We start from the raw sequence: 17,175 nt of genomic DNA, 5'->3' as shown, positions 1-17,175 counted from the left end.
CAGCGGCGGTGGCAGCAACAGGGCCAGTGGCTAGATGCCACTGGTCCTTTAGATGTTAGTATAGTATAGTTAGAATAATGTAGTAGTATTTAGTAGTGTAGAGTAGTATAGTGTAGTGTAGTAGTAGTAGTAGTATAATGTAATGTAGCAGTAGTAGTAGTAGTATCAACTCATAATGAGTTGATTTGTAAGTATGATATCTTCCCTTTAATGAAGAAATGATGTTGGCTTCTCTGTGATGATTGCTCGTTGATATTCATAACTCAAAGTTCTTGAATCCTTCCTCTTCCCGCCTTTTTTGTGAAGTTGATTCCTTTGGAATAGTAAGTGAATAACTCAGACATCATATCGATGCTTTTAGAAGTAGCTGCCGAGCGACTTGTAGATGATGTCAGAGTTTTAGAGATAACTGCCGAGCGACTGAACGCAACGTCAGAGTTTTAGAGTTAACTGCCGAGCGACTTGAAGACAACGTCGGTGTTTTAGAGGTAACGCCGAGCGACTGAACACGACGTCGGAGTTTTAGAGATAACTGCCGAGTAACTTGAAGACGACGTCGGCGTTTTAGAGGTAACGCTGAGCGACTGAAGACAACGTCGGCGTTTTAGAGGTAACGCCGAGCGACTGAACACGACGTCGGAGTTTTAGAGATAACTGTCGAGTAACTTGAAGACGACGTCGGCGTTTTAGAGGTAACGCTGAGCGACTGAACGCGATGTCGGAGTTTTAGAGTTAACTGTCGAGCGACTTGAAGACAACGTCGGTGTTTTAGAGGTAACGCCGAGTGACTGAACACGATGTCGGAGTTTTAGAGATAACTGCCGAGTAACTTGAAGACGACGTCGGCGTTTTAGAGGTAACGCTGAGCGACTGAACGCGATGTCGGAGTTTTAGAGTTAACTGCCGAGCGACTTGAAGACAACGTCGGTGTTTTAGAGGTAACACCGAGCGACTGAACACGATGTCGGAGTTTTAGAGATAACTGCCGAGTAACTTGAAGACGACGTCAGCGTTTTGGAGGCAACGCCGAGTGACTTGAGGGCGACGTCAGCATTTTAGAGGTAATGCCGAGCGACTTAATACTATGTCGGAGTTTTAGAGTCAACTGCCGAGCAATAGCGGGCTACGTGGGCCACTTTGAGGTTAATAGCCGAGTGATGATGTGGCGCACCGGTGTTTTGGAAATAACTGCCGGTGATGACGTGGCACGCTGGTGTTTTGGAAATAACCGCCGGGTGCTGACTGGGCGCTTTTTGAAACGGTATCTGGCTCGGGAATATCCCATAAGTGTTGCGCTTTTAGCCGTCTCTGCTTTCCGTGCCCTAGTTCTTGCTTTCTTGCTTCCGAATCCTCTCCGCAATTCGCCTCCTACTCTGCTCGCCGGTAGAATCGAGATGGCGCCCAAGAGGAAAGCCTCGAGTTCGTCTGCCGTGGTGATTCCTCCAATCGACCCCAACAGCCAGTTGCCTTTCGCAGGTAACCACATGTCCGTCATCTCTGAGCCCGAACTTCTCCACCTCGTGTCCATCGGGGTTCTTCCTCCGAGGTAACTATGCTCTTGGCGGATTTGCCATGGGGTTACTGTCCCAACTGAGGATACCCATGAGTCCGTGATTTATGCTCCTTTCCTTCTCTGCGGTCTTGGCCTTCCCATTTCTCCCTTTTTCCGCGGTCTCCTTGATTTCTACCATCTTAACTTGACCCATCTGAATCCCAATTCTATCCTACAAATCTCCATTTTCGTTCATTTATGCGAAGCCTTTCTTGGCGTGCTACCACATTTCGGGTTGTGGAAGTACTTGTATCACTGTCGCCCTGGGATGGCCGGGGGACAACATCAATTGGTTGGGGGTGCTAGCTTGGAGATGCGCCGCGGGAGGAAGACTGAGTATCTCGAAATCCCTCTCAAAGACAGTATCAAGGGGTGGCGCTTGGAGTGGTTCATAGTTGAGAATTATGGAAACTCTCTCCCCCCCGGTCGGGAAGACAGCCGGATGTTCGCACCCCAAGCTGGACCGAGTCTCCCACAGATCAGGAGGTAGCTGAGGTAGGTGCTTTGCTTGTTGAAGTTGGATTGCTGAAAGAGGGGGGTCTGACTGCTGAAGCTGTGGTTGCTGATTTTGTTTTCAAGAATATTCAGCCGTTGAAAGACAGGGCATACCCGGCTTATCTGTATCGAGGCCTAGCCGACTCAACTCGGGTCACTAACAGAAGAATTCCCTCTACGGACTTGGTGAGCCGACTTGAGCCGACTTAGAATTCCCTCTAAGTGTCAAATGTTGGTGCCCCAGTGGCATTCTCAGCCTGGAACTTGCCTCCTCCCAAAGCCTTCACTCTTTTTGTGTCGAATCCTCCTGTCACTTATGGCAGTTTGGGCCTTAGAGTGCGGCCCTCTACTGAAGAAGTTAGTGCCTTGGTTGCCTCGCTCGGGGGGATTCCTGATGATGAACGGCAGGTCCATTTTGAGGTGCCCCTGAACCCTAATGATGCGGAGATAAGTGCTATGCTTGATTTGCTGGCTGAGGACTCTTCTGACGCTGCTCCTGCTGGGGCATTGGTAGTGGCGCCCCTCCCAGAGGCTGATACAACTTTAGATGCTCAGAAGCCTGCTAGTACTCGCCCGAGGCGCCCTTGCCGAGCCAACCAACCTGGTCCTTCTGCTGATGAACAGCCCTTGCCGAGATCAGGCTGAATTGGCCCAGCGGTGCACTGACTTTGAGGAAAAGTACTGTCAAAGTCAGATTGAACTGGGTCAAGTCTCCGCTGCCTTAGATGACGCCAATGCACTGAGTTCTTCTCTTCATGCTCAGCTCAATTCTGAAAAGGTGATTTATGAAACTGTGCTTTGCCTTGTTGTGCTTCTATTACTTGCTTGGTGTTTGAGGGAGTTGACTTCTGTTTGCAGGAAGAAAAACGTATCCTTGCTGCTTCTCGCGACAGTCTTGAAAGATTGTATCGTGATTCCAGCAACTCGCTGACTATCTTGGAGAGGAGTCATCGCTTCACCATGGAAGAGTTAGACAATCAACGCTGTAAGCTGCAGGAATCCATGGATGAAGTGACCCGACTCAAGCAGTTGATATCAGCGAAGGATGCTACTATCAAAGAACTCTGAGCTTCCAAGAAATCCATTGCCCAAGAGTTAGAAACTGCTCGGCTGGCTGCCAAGGTTGCCGAAGAAACTTCTGTTACTCTCAGAGCCCAGCGTGATAGAGCCATGGACAAGGCTATTCGGGCGAGGCGAATCTTGATGAGGAGACCCGGCGTGGTTGTTCCCGAAGATATAAGGGCTGATGTGAATGCTGCCCCTGATTCCTTGAGTCGTCCTTCCTCATCGATTGCTCCTGAGAAAAATATCACGAAATAGAGAAACATTTTGCGTGCTTTGAACGCGCGGTTAGCATGGTCAGACATTTGTTAGAGGACGTCATTTCAGTACTTGGACGATATTGTTATTTTCATATTGTTTCAGAATTCATCAATTCATAAATTTGTAGTAGTAAAATGATGTGCGATGGTTTTGAAATTTGTTTGCGGGATATAGAAGCCATCCTTATATGAGTAATTGTAATCACGTCAAATCGCCTTAAGTCGCTGCTGACTTAAGTCGATTGCTTCTGTTAATAGGGCGTAGTGGTCACCCTGAATTGCGTAGGCGCGAGCATGTTGCACCGGCTTAAGTTGCTGCCGACTTAAGCCGATTGCTCCTTTGGCAGGGCATAGTGGTCACCCCGAGTTAAGTAAGCGCGAGCATGTTGCACCGCCTTAAGTCGTTACCGACTTAAGCCGATTGCTCCGTTAGCAGGGCATAGTGGTCACCCCGAGTTAAGTAAGCGTGAGCATGTTGCACCGCCTTAAGTCGTTACCGACTTAAGCCGATTGCTCCATTAGCAGGGCATAGTGGTCACCCCGAGTTAAGTAAGCGTGAGCATGTTGCACCGCCTTAAGTTGTTGCCGACTTAAGCCGATTGCTCCGTTAGCAGGGCATAGTGGTCACCCTGAGTTAAGTAAGCATGAGCATGTTGCACCGCCTTAAGTCGTTGCCGACTTAAGCCGATTGCTCCGTTAGCAGGGTATAGTGGTCACCCTGAGTTAAGTAAGCATGAGCATGTTGCACCGCCTTAAGTCGTTCCCGGCTTAAGCCGATTGCTCCATTAGCAGGGCATAGTGGTCACCCTGAGTTAAGTAAGCATGAGCATGTTGCACCGCCTTAAGTCGTTGCCGGCTTAAGCCGATTGCTCTGTTAGCAGGGCATAGTGGTCACCCTGAGTTAAGTAAGCATGAGCATGTTGCACCGCCTTAAGTCGTTGCCGACTTAAGCCGATTGTTCCGTTAGCAGGGTATAGTGGTCACCCCGAGTTAAGTAAGAATGCAAGTCAATCGTGAACAAACTGAGTATCTTTGAAGCCTTTCTTTATTGATGACATATTTCCATTTTACAGAGTACATCGTCGTCCCGATAGCTTTTGAAACACAACTAGGGATAAAACTTCCTGAGGTGTTCTATGTTCCAGGAGTTCCCGACTTCTGTGCCATCCATCTGAGTGAGACGATATGATCCTGGCCGAGTGACTTCTGCTACCACGAAGGGTCCTTCCCATAAAGGCGATAACTTGTGTCGTCCCTCCCCCGTTAGAATTCGGCGGAGGACGAGATCTCCTACTGAGAAGGATCGCTGTCGCACAGCCTTGTCGTGATAGCGCCTTAGAGTCTGCTGGTACAGTGCTGATTGGACTACCGCATTCAGCCGTTCTTCCTCGAGTATATCAATGTCTTCTAGCCTAGTGGCTTCGACTTCCGCTATGTTTTCGAAGATCAACCTTGGCGCCCCGAATTTGAGATCGGCGGGTAACACTGCCTCCGACCCATAGACCATGAAGAAAGGAGTGTTTCCATGCAGAGCTCGGCTAGGTTGGGTTCTTAGGCTCCAGACGACATAGGGCAATTCCCTTATCCATTTTCCTGCGAACTTTTCATTCTTATCGAAGACCTTTTTCCTGAGTGCCTCCAGTATCATCCCGTTGGCTCGCTCAACTTGCCCGTTGGCTCTCGGGTGTGCTACAGAAGCATACTTGATCTGAATGCTTTTTTGCTCGCAGAAGTCGAAGAACTCTGAACTTGTGAAGTTGGATCCTAGGTTAGTTATGATGCTGTTTGGTATCCCGAATCTAAATATTGTGTCTTGTATGAATTCCACGGCTTTAGCTGAGGTCAAAGAGGCAATGGGCTTGAACTCTATCCATTTAGTGAATTTGTCGATTGCTACCAATACATGAGTGTATCCTCCTTGAGCTTTCTTGAAAGGTCCAATCATATCTGTTGGAACTTGCTCTCTGCTGCAAGTGGGCCAACGGGGGTGAACAATGGCGACAACAGGGTTACGTGCACGGGGGCAATAGCTCTGTTGATCTCGCCTCTCACGGGCACTGTGCGGGGGTATTTATAGGTGTCTGAGTGCCCAGCGTCTTGTGTTAAGGACGCATGTGCCCTCAGACGCCTAGTTTATCCCCGGAATATTCCCATAAAGCAGGGTTACAAGCTGTAATTACAAGTTTGCCTTTACAAGTCAGGCCCGTAATACAGAGGCGGCCACGCGGGGCCCGTTACAATGGGCCGGATCACACGTGGGCCTTGGGGCTGAACGAGGCCGCGCCGTGTGAGGTCGTCGCCGCAGGCCTTCGTCAAAGCGCCGAGTCCTGCGAAGGGTGTCCCTGCCCGCTTTGCCTCCGGCGGACCAGCGGCTGCAGCGAAGGCTTCGAGCGAAGGGTGGCGTCTTTGCCTTCGCTCCAACATTTGCCCTCCGAGGGACCAGTTCGACAAAGTCACCTGGTGCCGAAGACGTCGCTAGATGGCGGAGACGCTGCCCTCGCTCGAAGTGGTTCCGCGGGGGTTTTTGATGTGACCGTTGATGGACGGCGTACTGTTGGATTGCGGGTTTCCCGAAGCGTCGCGGCCTGTCGGGTTGTGGGTTTTCCGAGGAGCCGCGCCCTGCCTATAAAAGGGGGCGGGGGCGGCGCTGTTTGAATTCTGCTTTCCGCGCTCCGTAAAACCCTAGCCGCCCGCCGTCTTGCTGCTCCTTTTCCTCCGCTGCTCCCTTTGCTCGCCGTCGTTCTGGCTCGAGTGAAGCAAACCGCCCGCCGCCGCCGACGGTACGTAGCCATGCCATCCTCTTCTTCTTCCGCCACCGCCACGCCGCCGGCCGCCGCCTCGTCTGAGGAGGCGTTGAGTAACGCGATGGTGGAAGAGTTGCGCGCCGGCGACTCTGTTGAATTCGGTGTGTCACGGATGACGTCAGGCCGTATTGAAGATATGCAGCGGTTGGGCTACTTTGGCGGCGGAGTCGCTCGTGCTCCGGGGACGGAGGAAGTCCCCGAGCCGGAGGGCGAGTTGGTTGTTTTCGAGGCGTTCTTCGCCGCTGGACTCCGCCTCCCTGCGCACCGGTTTGTCAGCGAAGTCCTGCGCAGATTCAGTGTTCAAATACATCAGCTTACGCCGAACGCCATAGTGGCGCTGGCGAAGTATGTCTGGGCGACGACTTCGTACGGCGGGCAGCCGTCGGTTGAAGTTTTCGCGAAGAATTATTGCTTGCATTGGCAGAAAAGGGTGGTTGAGGGCGGAGTTGCGCAGTTCGGGTCGTGCACTTTCACGCCGAAGACCGGCAAGACCACGATGCCAGTAGTGGAGTTGGTCCCGTGCGCCCGCAATAAGTGGGGCAATTGGAATGAGTTTTGGTTTTATGTTGCTGAGGCTACTGTCGAAGGCCATCAAGGGCTCCCCGTGTCCGAAATGTGTTCTCACTATTACTCTGCGTATCCGCCTTTCGAAGTGGCAGAAGAGGATACAGACGAAGGGGCCCTTCGGTACGCCGCCGGTCAGAGCAGCGGGCGTGATTTGGTTGAAGAGTTTGCGGCGTACGGGGTCTGGCCCTTGGCGCACGGCTGGGCGCTGGGCGAAGTATGCCCTCGCCAGATGCCCTTTCACGGAGGAAGGGAGGTGCGGAGTCCTGCCTTCGCACTGAGTTTGCGGAACCGTGACCCGGCCGCCTTCGTGCGTGATGCAGAAGACTTGGCGGTGCGACTCGTGGGGCGCTACGTGCCGAAGACGGAAGGCCAGCGCAGTTTTGATATCCGTGGGTCAAACGATCGCTTGAACAGGGTCTTTGAATTAAATCAACTGCCGTACGACGGCTACCCTGGTCAGGACGAAGCAGACCGCCGCGGGAAGAAACCGGCGGTGGAGGCCGGAGGCGACCCTGCGCTGGCGGCCGCCACCTCTTCGAAAAAGAGAAAATTAGGTACTGCGATGGGAGGGCTTGGGGTGTCTGATAGTTTCGCTAGAGAGTTAATGAGGACGTGTGCGGCCCCGGGGGAGAGGATGTCTTCGCCCGAGCTCCGGGAGTCTTCGGCTCGGATGCTGAGGGTTACCGGGGGTTGCTGGCCTAAAAACATTCCTATCCCCTGGGATGAAGAGGACTGTTTTACATCTCGTATGGCTCGTCGGTGGAAAGTTTTTCCTTATGGGCGAAATATCGGTCATGTTGTGTGGGCAGTGATGGACAAGGATCGCCAAGCGGCGGCGCGGAAACGCCAGGCGACCGTGAGGGTTCATGAAGCCCGGCCGAAAAGGCAGCGGGGAGCATCGAAGGCTGAGGCCTCCGGCGGAGGCAAGCCGCCATTGCCGGCGAAGGCGGGTGCCTCCGCGCCTGGCAAGGCGCCGGAGGCGACGGTGGGCGCCGGAGGCCCCAAGCTGTCGAAGGTGGTGCCGTCCGCCAGCGGAGTGGCGGAGGCTGCGAAGGCGGCCCGATCGCTACCGCCGCCCGGCAAACGCGTTGCCGACTTCGGTACTGAGATTGATGTGGAGGATTATCTTGGGGGTGAGTCTATATGTACACACATTTTTTTTTAATCTGTTGATGCGTTGCAGGGTTGGACGAGGGCCCGCTCGCTCTAGTTGTGCCTGGCGCGGCGGTCGCGACGGCTGCGCCAGCGCCGAAGGCGGGGGTAGAGACCCTTGGCGCTGGAGGCGAGGTGACTGCCCTCGCGTTGGTCAGAGACGAGGCGGACGCGGCGACCCGCCGGCTGAAAGGAGCAATGGAGGCGCTGAGTCAGGTCTGCCGAGTTTTTTTTTTTTTTTTTTTTTTTTTTAACACGGGCCTTGTGTGTGTTCTGCAGGTGGCTGACTTCACCAGCCGTACTGCGTCGGGGGCCCTTACGGCGACGTTGTCTGCCGAGGTCGAGAGACTTCGGACGCAACACGCGGACGCTGTCCGTGAGAAGTCGGCCTCCGACAGCAAGTGCCGCAAGCTGGCGGAGAAGGTGGCCGCCCTTGAGAAGGAGAAGGCAGACCTCCGGCGCCAGCTGATGGAGGAGAGAAGGGAGGCCAACGAAGCCATCGCCAAGGAGCAGTCTGCGCAGGCGGAGGCCAGGCTGGCGCGGGCGGAGGGCAATGTCGCCAAGGAGCTCGCCGGGGAGCTGCAGCGGCGGCTTGCTGCCTTCGAGAGCCGCGCGGAGGGGGCCGAGGCCGCGGCGCGAGCGGAGGCCGAACGGACGCGCACGCAGCTCATGACTTCATATCGCGAGCTGGGTGTGCGGACGAGCGACTTCGAGGTGCCGGAGCGAGAGGCCGGACTTCGCTGTCTGGAGTGGGTGCAGGAGGAACTGCAGGAGCTCCCCACTGTCTTGGCGGGGTTGATGGCGTTCACCTCCCTGGTCACCTGCGAGGCAGCGATGAACGCGCTCTCTCGCGAAGGCTGCCGGCATTTTGAGGCCCTCGACCGGGTGGATGAAGATTTTGGGCGAGATATCTTTGAGGTCGAAGACCCCGTGGTGAAGGAGTCCGGCGGGGCCCTCTATGACCGGATGTGGGGTTCATACGGTCGAGAGGTGGTCCGGGCGCGGGCCGAGGCTGCAAGGGCTCAGGTAACGTTGTCGTTTACTCGGTGCTTGCTGGATGCGGTTTGTGCGTGTGTTTGCTGAATTTTTGTACGTTTTGTCTTAGGCGGAGCGCGGCGAGCGGGTGGACGATTTTGGGGCGCTGAACAGCGCGCCGCCTGAGCCGGAGACCACCCGTGCGGAGGCCGCCACTGGAGTCGCCCCGGTGACCGCGGAAGATGCACCAGGCGCCCTTGTACCTGCTGCGGCCGGCGAAGGCTTACTCCCAAGGGTGGCCGAAGGCGCGTCTGATGCCCCCGCAGCTGCTGTGCCGGGCGCTGAAGATCCAGCGGAGACAACGGCGGAGGCGGCGGCGGAGGCTCCCGCAGCGGCAGGGCCTTCGCAGGTGGCGTAGGTGGTGTTTAGGGTTGAGGGATTTTTGGATGATGTACTGAATTTTGGTTGCTGCGCAGGTTCAAGATTTTGGGCCTGCGCACGCAACCGCTACTACTGGTTTTTTGGCGGCTTCGACCGCGGAAGGTGGAAATGAATGTGGTGGGTCTGTTTCTGAGTTTTTTGATTTTACTGACTCTGGGAGCTCGGCTGAATGGACCGAGGAGTCGTCGGAGGAGGACTTGGACTATTTTGCGGCCCTGGACGAGGCTGCGGCGGAGGCTGCGCTACATGCTGCGGACGCGCCAGGCGTGCCCGGTCCTAGCACCGGGCACCGACGACGAAGGGCGGTTGCGAAGCGTAGGATTAGCGCGGAGGAAGGGGCTCGTCTTCGCGTTAGTAGGGTTGGTCGGCAGGAGCTGCTGTCTTTGCCGGCCGTCTCGGGTGTGGGGGAAGGGGAGCTGCGAAGCCTTTTTGCTGGTGAGGAGCTTAGGATAATGTTATTTAATTATAGAGAGATGGGGATTATTCCTAAGGTTGAGCCGATGTAGGGCGTGGTGCCCTCGCTTGTGTATGTGCAAGGGTTTGTAAAATGGAGTAGTGTGCCCTCGCGTGCTTGTGCCTGCGAGGGCGCTGTGTACTTTGACTGGTGTGATTGATTGTGCTGTGCCAGTGTGATTATAATTGGTCTTGCTGTCGCTTCTGCTTTTGCCATACTGGGTCGGCTGCGCCCTTGGGCGGTTTTTGCGGTAGGCTCCGGCTGCGCCTTTTAGGCGACTTCTGCGCGAAAAGCCTTCGCGATAGACTTTGATTTTTGCGCACTTGTGGAGCTAAGTCCGGCTGCACCCTTGGGCGACTTCTGGCGGTTAGTCTTCGCGATAGACTTCGATTTTTGCGCACTTGTTGTGCTAAGTCCGGCTGCACCCTTGGGCGACTTCTGCGCGGTTAGTCTTCGCGATAGACTTCGATTTTTGCGCGGTTGTTGTGCTAAGTCCGGCTGCACCCTTAGGCGACTTCTGCGCGGATAGTCTTCGCGATAGACTTTGATTTTTGCGCACTTGTTGTGCTAAGTCCGGCTGCACCCTTAGGCGACTTCTGCGCGGATAGTCTTCGCGATAGACTTTGATTTTTGCGCACTTGTTGTGCTAAATCCGGCTGCACCCTTAGGCGACTTCTGCGCGGATAGTCTTCGCGATAGACTTTGATTTTTGCGCACTTGTTGTGCTAAGTCCGGCTGCACCCTTGGGCGACTTCTGCGCGGTTAGTCTTCGCGATAGACTTTGATTTTTGCGCACTTGTTGTGCTAAATCCGGCTGCACCCTTAGGCGACTTCTGCGCGGATTGGTCGCACGCGAGGGTGGCTAGCGCTTAGCCTCGCGGTGACTTCGAATTGGTCGAATGCCGAAGACCGTTGTCGCGGTCTTTTTTCGACACATGCTTTTGCGGGGGATTTTTCTCACATATATTACATGGCTCCGCCTCGTTAAAAACCTCACCCCCCGGGAGGAAAAGAGTGCGGGCCGGTACAAGATTGTTTGCGGTGAATTACAAGGGCGAACTCAGCCCTAGGAATTAAACAAAAAATTTACGAAGGTTGTCAATGTTCCAGGAGTGCTCCAGGTCCTCGCCATCTGGCGTTGCGAGCCTGTAAGCGCTGGGGGAAGCTTTTGTCTTGACTATGAAGGGGCCCTCCCACTTGGGCTCCAGCTTGCCCTTGGACTCCGTCCGAGCTGTTCGGATGAGTACGAGGTCCCCCGCGCTGAACTCCTTTGGGATGACTGCACGGTCGCGCCATGCTTTGGTCTGGGCTTGGTATTTGTTTAAGGCCTGCAGGGCGAAGACCCGGTCTCCGTCAATGAGATCTTTGGAGGTTGGCTCATCCACGTCAGGGGTGGCTGACGGAGCTGTGCGCGGAGACCCGTGTTTTATTTCTTGCGGGGTCATTGCCTCTGATCCGTATAGAAGGCGGAAAGGAGTGAACCCGGTCGCCCTGCACTCGGTTGTGTTCAGCGCCCAGACTGCCTCCGGTAGCAAGTCGGTCCATCTGCCCTTTTTCTCGTCGAGGAGCATCTTCTTGATGGCTGTGAAGATTTTCCCATTGGCACGCTCCACGACTCCGTTGGACTGCGGATGATAGACTGAAGCGAAGGCAAGCTTGGTGCCAATGGAAAAACAGAAATCCTTGAAATCTTGATTGTCAAACTGCTTGCCGTTGTCATCTGTTAGCTCGGACGGTACTCCGAAGCGGCAAACAATGTTCTGCCAAAAGAATTTTTGGGCAGTCTTTGATGTGATTGTGGACACAGCCCTCGCTTCAATCCACTTGGTGAAGTATTCGACGGCTACGAAGGCGAACTTGAGGTTCCCCTGAGCGGTGGGCAAGGGCCCGACGATGTCCAGGCCCCAGCGCTGAAGAGGCCATGTATGGGCGACCAGCTTTGTGTATTGCGAGGGGTTGCCTGACCGAGGAGAGAACTTCTGGCAGGCTTCGCAGGACCTTGCGACTCGATTTGCGGCGCAGATCATTGCAGGCCAGTAAAACCCTTGTCGGATCACCTTAGCAGCCAGGGCCCTTGGCCCCGCGTGCGAGCCGCAAGTTCCACTGTGGACCTCGCGCAAGATTTGGATGCCTTCGGTTTCGGTGACGCATTTAAGCATTGGCTGACTGACCCCCTTCTTGTATAATTGGCCCTCGATTAGCGCGAAGTCCCGGCTCCGATGCTCGAGGCGCTTCGCCTCACTGACGTCGGTTGGGTGATAGTATCCCTGTAGAAACAGGGTTATTGGGGCCCGCCAGTCTTCGGTCATGATTAAGTGGACTATACGGTGGCCCTCGCTATCATTTGTTATTTGGAGCCCTTCGGGGCTCCGGACGGCTGGCGTGCCGATGGTGTGAAAGAATACGTCGGAGGGCAGGGGCTCGCCCCTGGCGGCGGCCTTGGCTAATGCATCGGCCTCCTCATTCTTGGCCCTGTCCACATGCTGTAGGGTGAATCCCTTGAACTGCCTCTCGAGACTTCGGATAGCCGCGAGGTATTGCATGAGCGCGGGGTCTTTTGCTGCATAGTCTTTTTCGACCTGACCGGCGACTATCTTGGAGTCTGTTTTGATGATACAGGTGGTGACTCTGAGGGCCCTTAGCTTGCGGAGGCCGAGGATGACTGCTTCATATTCTGCTATGTTGTTTGTACATTTGTCGGATTCCAGAGCGAAGCTGAGGCGTGCTGCATATCTGTGTTTGACTCCGGCTGGTGAGGTGATGACTGCAGCGACGCCTGCCCCCGCATGACACCATGCACCGTCGCAATGGATAGTCCAGACCTTTTCTGTGGATGGGTCCGGCTGTGTTACTGGCCCAGTCCAGTCGACGACGAAGTCTGCCAGGACTTGCGATTTGATGGCTGTCCTGGGCTCGAAGCTGATGTGGTAGCCGGAGAGCTCGGCTGCCCACTTGGCGATTCTCACTGATGCCTCCGGGTTCCTGAATAGTTCGCCGAGTCCCCTGTCCGAGGTGACTCGGACCTTGAATGCTTCAAAATAATGGCGCAGCTTGCGCGAGGACATAACAACTGCGTAAGCAATCTTCTCCAGCTCTGTCATGTTGCATTTGGATGGTGTCAGGACTTCGGAGACATAATACACAGGGCACTGTTTGACTGCGCCTTCGACTGTCTGCTCCTGCACTAGTGCCGCGCTGACCGCGTGCGGCGAAGCCGCGACATAGAGCAATAAGGGGAGCGAGGAGTCTGGGCTTGTGAGGATGGCCAGCTCCGCCAGGTACTGTTTTAATGAGGCGAAGGCCGCCGCTTGCTCCGGTCCCCAAGCGAAGTCCTTCGCGCCACGGAGGGTTTTGAGGAAGGGGAGACTTCGCTCGGCGGACCTGGAGATGAATCTATTGAGGGCGGCCATCCTGCCTGTCAGGCGCTGGACGTCCCTGGCGGACTGCGGAGGCGACATGTCGACGATGGCCTGGATCTTGGTTGGGTTGGCCTCGATGCCTCGGCGGGACACCAGGTAGCCCAATATCTTGCCCTGGCGGACACCGAAAACGCACTTTTCCGGGTTTAGGCGGAGTCGTGCATCTCGCATGCTCGCGAATGTTTCCGCCAGGTCGGCGAGGTGGTCCTCCTTATTTTTGCTGGCGACGACGATGTCGTCCACATATGTGAATACGTTTCTGCCGACCTGCCCTTCGAGCACCGTTTTGGTGAGTCTGGAGAAGGTGGACCCGGCATTCTTGAGACCCTCCGGCATTCTGACAAAGCAATAAGTGCCGAAGGGTGTTATAAAGCTGGTGCTGGCCTTGTCTTCCTCCTTCATGTATATCTGGTGATAGCCGGAGAAGCAGTCGAGGAGGGACATGACCTCGCATCCGGCCGCGCTATCGACTATTTTGTCGATCCGTGGCAACGGGAAATTGTCCTTTGGGCAGGACTTATTGAGACTGGTGAAGTCTATGCACATGCGCCATTTTCCGCTTTTCTTCTGCACCATCACAACATTGGAGAGCCACGTGGGGTAAGCCACCGGCTCGATGAATTTAGCCTCCAGGAGGCGATGCACCTCCGCCTTGGCGGCTTCTGTCTTTTCATCTGACATCTTGCGAAGCTTCTGCTTTTTGGGTCGCACCGAAGGGTCGATCCCCAGGCTGTGTTCGATTATGGCTCGGCTGACTCCGACCAGATCGAGGGCAGACCAGGCGAAGACATCTTTATTCCTGGCCAGGCAGCAGAGAAGTTTCTCTTCTTCAAGTGACGTGAGGTCTTCGCTGATAGTTACAGTCTGTTTGGGCGTGGCCTGATCGAGGGGGACAGTCTTGGTCCCGTCTTGGCACTGCAACTGTGCCTTGTCGTGCTGCTTGTCGGTTGGGCTAGCCGGCGCAGGGACTTCGCGCTGGGTCGTGAGACAGTGTACATTTCTCTGACCGGGCACGAAGTCCCGCTCTATGTTGCGCGCCGTCTGCTGGTTGCCGTAGATTGTGATGGCGCCCAGCGGGCCTGGTATCTTCATACATAGGTACAACCCGTGGATGGCGGCTTCGAATTTGTTGATGGAGCCTCGGCCCATGATGGCGTTGTATGGATATACCATGTCGACAATGTCGAAGGTTATTTGCTCACTTCGGGCATTGGGTGCTACACCGAAGGAGAGGGGCAACTCTATCTTGCCAACTGGAAAGGTGCCCTTGCCGCCGAAACCATACAACGGGTTGTCCGAAGGCTTCAGCAAGCTGTGGCTTATACCCATGCGGTCGAAGGCGTGGAGGAAGATGATGTCCGCCTGACTGCCGTTGTCGACGAGGACTTTGTGTAAGTCCCAACCTGCCACGCTGCAGTTGATGACCATTGCGTCGATGTGGGGGGCGCTGCGCAGGTCGACGTCTCGCGCGTCGAAGGTTAGCGGTATGTGGGACCACTTTGTCTGCACGACTGGGCCAGTGACGGCAACATGGTTGATGCTGCGGTAGTGGTCCCGCTTCTGCCGCTTGGTGTCGAAGTCGGTGCTTGACCCCCCTGTTATCATGTGAATGACTCCGCGATAAGGTTGATCGGCGAAGTCTTCTTGCTTTGGGGGATGGGGAATGTTTTGGTGTTGCTGGTGTGGTGGTGGGGGTGGAGGAGGTACGATTTGTACTTCCTGATGATGTTGGTAAGCGTGGTGCGGTGGATGCGGAGCGGGGGCGTGGACGTATGGTGGAGGGGGTGGCTGGTAGTTATGCGCGACAATTCTGGGATTGTCGGCCGGCTGCGCCCTCGCCATTCTATCTCTGGTGGCCTTCGTCTCGGGGCAGTCTTTGGTCTGGTGGGCGCAGTCTTCGCCGTGGAAAAGGCAATAGAACCGGCGCGGCGGCTGCTGCGCCCGCCCTCGACCCCTGCCGCGCGTTCCATTTCCGCGGCCTTGGGGGGGATATTCCTGGCGGCGAGGGGGGTCAGCAGCAGGCTGTTGGTTGACGATGTTGTGGACTTGCTGCTGACTGCGGCTGTCTCGACTGGAGTCTGGCTGCGAAGTCCTTGTCCACGTGCGGCTGGACTGCGGAGTCTGACTGTTGGGTTTCCGTTGCGACTCGACCTTGCGCTGGTGGAGCTCTTCGGATTTGGCATATTTTTCGAAGAGCTGATATAGCTCCTGCAAGCTCTTGGGTGGATCCCTGATACAATGGCTGTAGAGGACGCCGGCCCGAAGGCCATTGATGGCGTAGTGGATAGCGATCTGATCGTCGACAGAGGGCAGCTATGACTTGAGTGTTAAGAACTTGCGGTAATACTCCCGCAGAGTCTCCTTTTCCAGCTGTTTGCAAAGCGAGAGCTCGGCCAAAGCGTCGGTGTCTGGACGGTACCCTTGGAAGTTGAGGAGGAACTTGTCCCTGAGACTTCGCCACGAATCAATGGACAGCGGGGGCAATCTGGTGAACCAGGTGAGTGCTGGGCCCTCTAGGGCGATGATGAAAGACTTTGCCATTGTGGCCTCGTCCCCTCCGGCTGATGCAACGGCGACTTGGTAACTCATGATGTATTGCGCCGGATCGGTGCTGCCGTTGTACTTGGGGTATGCCCCCGCTCGAAAGTTGGCTGGCCAAGGCGTCACTTGCAGGTGTGGCGCCAGGGGACTTCGCTCGTCGAGGTAGTTGATCCCTTGGAATGGCGCGCCGTGCTGGGGGGCGTAGTCATGCTGGGGGAAACGCGGGTTCTCCGGCTGCGCCCGGTGCTGCAGGGGTTGGCCGTGCTGTCGGCCGAGGTAGCCTTCGCGCATGTCCTCCGGCTGAGCGCGTTGTTGGAGGGGTGGTTCTTGCTGCAAACCGAGGTGGCCTTCGCGCTGCATCAGCGCGATCTCGCGCTCGAGGTCTTGGGCTTTCTGCTCCTCGTCGCGTATCATTTGCCGCACTTTGGCTAATGCGGAAACACGTTGGCGCTTGGCCTCCAGTATCTCTTTCTGCCTCTGGAGATTGCGGTTCCTGAGGCGCAGGGCGCGCAGCTGCAGCTGTTCTTCTGTTGAGACGCCGAGGGCCTCACCATCCTCGGTGAGGTCGGCGCCTTCCAGTGGGGCGAAGCCTGGGGGCGGCTGCGACTGTCCTTCGGTTCCGCAGGTGCGGAAGGTGTCGTCTTCGCCGGTGTGGGGAACATTGTCCTCAATGGGCTCTTGGTGGGTGGATTGGGTGAGGGCGAGGGCCTTGCCCTTTCTTGCGGCCAGCAGTGCTGCCTTCGCAGCCTCGTCAGCCTTGGGGTTAGCTCTCTTGGGTGCCATCGCGGGTGGTTTTGTCGTAGCACGAACGGTGGGCGCCAAATGTTGGAACTTGCTCTCTGCTGCAAGTGGGCCAACGGGGGTGAACAATGGCGACAACAGGGTTACGTGCACGGGGGCAATAGCTCTGTTGATCTCGCCTCTCACGGGCACTGTGCGGGGGTATTTATAGGTGTCTGAGTGCCCAGCGTCTTGTGTTAAGGACGCATGTGCCCTCAGACGCCTAGTTTATCCCCGGAATATTCCCATAAAGCAGGGTTACAAGCTGTAATTACAAGTTTGCCTTTACAAGTCAGGCCCGTAATACAGAGGCGGCCACGCGGGGCCCGTTACAATGGGCCGGATCACACGTGGGCCTTGGGGCTGAACGAGGCCGCGCCGTGTGAGGTCGTCGCCGCAGGCCTTCGTCAAAGCGCCGAGTCCTGCGAAGGGTGTCCCTGCCCGCTTTGCCTCCGGCGGACCAGCGGCTGCAGCGAAGGCTTCGAGCGAAGGGTGGCGTCTTTGCCTTCGCTCCAACAATATCCAGTCCCTAGCATGCGAAGGGCCAAGTTACTGGTATGGTCTGCAATTGCTGTGCTGGTAGATGTCGTTGCCTTGACAAGTACTGGCAAGCTTCGCACCTCTGAACTAACTCAGCTGCATCGCTTTTCGCTGTTGGCCAATAGAATCCTGA

The sequence above is a fragment of the Zea mays genome, chromosome 1, assembly GCF_902167145.1.
Source record: "Zea mays cultivar B73 chromosome 1, Zm-B73-REFERENCE-NAM-5.0, whole genome shotgun sequence".
NCBI classification, from domain to species: domain Eukaryota; kingdom Viridiplantae; phylum Streptophyta; class Magnoliopsida; order Poales; family Poaceae; genus Zea; species Zea mays.
This window is presented reverse-complemented; position numbering follows the sequence as displayed.